The 3,101-nt window shown below is 43.2% G+C and overlaps 1 non-coding gene across 1 annotated transcript; it reads right to left on the reverse strand.

Annotated features, from left to right (window-relative positions):
* On the reverse strand, positions 1 to 73 carry TRNAK-CUU. The gene has a single exon. It is a non-coding gene; the product is annotated as a tRNA-Lys (tRNA).
* Between the last annotated feature and the right edge of the window lie 3,028 nt (positions 74 to 3,101).

The following is a 3,101-nucleotide window of genomic DNA, read 5'->3' on the forward strand; positions in this document are numbered from 1 at the left end:
CGCCCACCGTGGGGCTCGAACCCACGACCACAAGGTTAAGAGCCTTGCGCTCTACCAACTGAGCTAGACGGGCTTGTTGATACTCTGTATTTGTTTTCTTTATATATATTATTTAAATTACCAAAACGAGCAGCAAGACCATTTAATAAGGAAGCTATCTGCATTGTTATGTTACTACTACACTACTTCCTTCGAAGCTACTTAACTTAGGTCGTGTGTGCAATTTATGCCTAAAAGATGCATATAGAAATTTCTACTTATTATTTACCTTCATTTTTAAAAAACAATAATGTACCTAATTCATACATTATTCTTATTATTACAAAATAAAAAGGAGAATACCTTGACAAATTAAAAAACGGTGGCATTCCTTTTAACAATTAAGTTGTTCGATGAATATTTACATAAATTTCAAGAGTATACTACCATTCAACGTAGAGGGATATAATTTCGTAGAGTATATCTCCCCTAAAAAAGATAAAGAAAATAATGAAAAGCAAAAAACTAGACTAAGAGAGCTACAAAACCGTAGTTAGACTCTGGTGTTGGAAAGCTAAATTGAAGTGTTCCAAAGAGGATGTGGAGTCCCAACATGTTGGAAGTGTATAACATTTATTATGGAGGGTTCCAATAAGTATAGTTCCTAGAACATTTATATCTAGAGTCCTATATAATGTATCCTCCATGTACTCTCAAATAATCAAGAAAATAAAACATCTTTCTTCCTATCTTTCTTCATGGTATCAGAGCAGAGTAAAATCTGGCTCAGAAAAGATTCATCATAGCCAAGAAACCATACCAATCTCGGCCAAGAGGCTGAAACCGATCCCAAGCCAAATACCATACCAATCACGGCCAAGAGGCTGCCCAAAAATCCCTACACATAAAACATGTCAGGATCAGATTCTGAAGGAGAAAATAAACCCACAATCAAACCATCCAAGATGAAAACAAGCAAGCACGTCACTGTTGCATTCAAACTAAATGGGAAGAACTATCCTTTATGGGCCCGACTAATGAAAGTCGCGATAGGAAGCCGAGGAGGGTATTCCCACATCAAAGATCCACCGCCAGAACCAGAGAACCCCGGGTATGCCGAATGGGAGGAGACTGATCTCGTGGTGTTTTCGTGGATCATCGACAACGTCGAAAATGACATAATTGCCGACTTTGCTCACCACCAAACCGCAAAGGCAATCTGGGACAATCTCGCTGTAACGTTCGAAGGCAAGAAAGATCCGTATCTTATATACGATCTAGAGGATAAAGCCATCGCACTCCGCCAAGGAAGTCTGGATCTCGAAACCTACTACAGACGAATCCACGGACTGTGGATCAATGTAGATAGGTGTCGAAAACAACCGGTGGATTGTTGCGACAAGGGGGTCAAGCAGTTCCGAGAGTTCTCAAACACCATGAGGCTATTCAAGTTTCTCACTGGACTTAACCCTGAGTATGATACAATTCGAAGGGATATCCTCAAAGAGGAACCTTACCCCTCAGTCGAAGAAGCTTACGGAAGGGTCCAGAGGGAGGCGGCTCGATTGAAGATCATGCCACCGGCATCCTCGACACCTACCGAAGTTCCTGGCGTTGGAAGCGCCGATACATCATCGGGGGAGATCGGCTACGGGTACGGAGCACAGAGAGACCGGCCAATCAATCGAGGACCACCGCGACCGCCACCCACCAGAGCCAATCACCAAGACGGAGGAAGAATCGACAAAACCAAGCTATGGTGTTCACATTGCGGGAAAAACAAACACACGAGAGATACCTGCTTCCTCCGTGTGGGATTCCCCGAATGGTGGGACGATAAACAGAGGGCACGAGCACAAACGAAGTTCGCTGCCGTCGGAATCGGCGAAACAAGGCAGGGGAATCCCCAAAATCAACCCAGAGAAGGACCAAAGGGAGGACCAAATCCAGGTACCCCAAAATACCCCGGTGATAATGGCGGTGGCAGCAGTGGCGGCGAAGTTCGGGTTGGAAATTTCGTCGAGAGAACGGAAACTCAGATCGAGAGACAGAAATGGAATGGAGGCGCAGCAATAGGAGGTATCGGGTTTGGTCAAGGATCAAACCCTAGATCTATCCCTTTATTGCATTTTAATCCCCAGAATATGAAAGTCATGCAATTTAGTCCGCCACTTATTGATAATCCCAAATGTGACCCCCCAGATCTGGATATTTGCGAAACCAACCCCAAATTCCCTAGAAAGTCCGACTTACGCCCCCCAATTAGCCATATCTCCACACATAATCGGTTTACACCGTTGATGAATTTTTCCGCTGCTTTATCTGTAAAAAATACAAAAAATGTTGATAGGAAGGGATGGATTTTTGATTGTGACGCCACAGACACTATGACACCAGAAAGATCTGATTTTAGTAATTTTAAAGAGGTTACTAAAACTTACATTAGAACTGCCAATGGGGAATTCATTACTGTAGCAGGGGCAGGAACCATAAGAATTTCCCCTACTCTTCGATTATCAAACTGTCTGTTTGTCCCTAGCCTGTCTCAGCGGCTAATGTCAGTAAGCCACGTAACAAGGGAATTAAATTGTACACTGCTAATGCATCCAACTTTCTGTATCTTACAGGATATTCGGACGAGGAGGATCATTGGGCGTGGCACTGAGGATCGAGGACTCTACTACGTGGATGGGGTAGCTCAACATGGCAGTGCGATGCTGGCTCACGGGTCCACGAAAGAGGAGGCTTGGCTGTGGCACAGAAGACTAGGACACCCGTCTCATGGTTACTTTAAACTTTTGTTCCCAAATTTTTCTTTACCTAAAGATTTTTCTTGTGAAACTTGTGTTTTGGCCAAAAGCCACAGACAGAGTTTTAAACCTTCAGATACCCGTATGAAATCCATGTTTGATTTAGTGCATGCTGATGTGTGGGGGCCGGCACCTGTTATTGGGGGTAGTGGATTTAGATATTTTGTGACATTCATTGATGATTGCACGAGAATGACTTGGATCTATTTCTTGAAACATAAGTCAGAAGTAATTGACAAATTCATTCTTTTTTTCCATATGATACACACCCAGTTCCACAAAACCATAAAAATTCTTCGTTCAGATAACGGG

Source organism: Salvia splendens, chromosome 3 (genome assembly GCF_004379255.2).
Source record: "Salvia splendens isolate huo1 chromosome 3, SspV2, whole genome shotgun sequence".
Taxonomy (NCBI): Eukaryota; Viridiplantae; Streptophyta; class Magnoliopsida; order Lamiales; family Lamiaceae; genus Salvia; species Salvia splendens.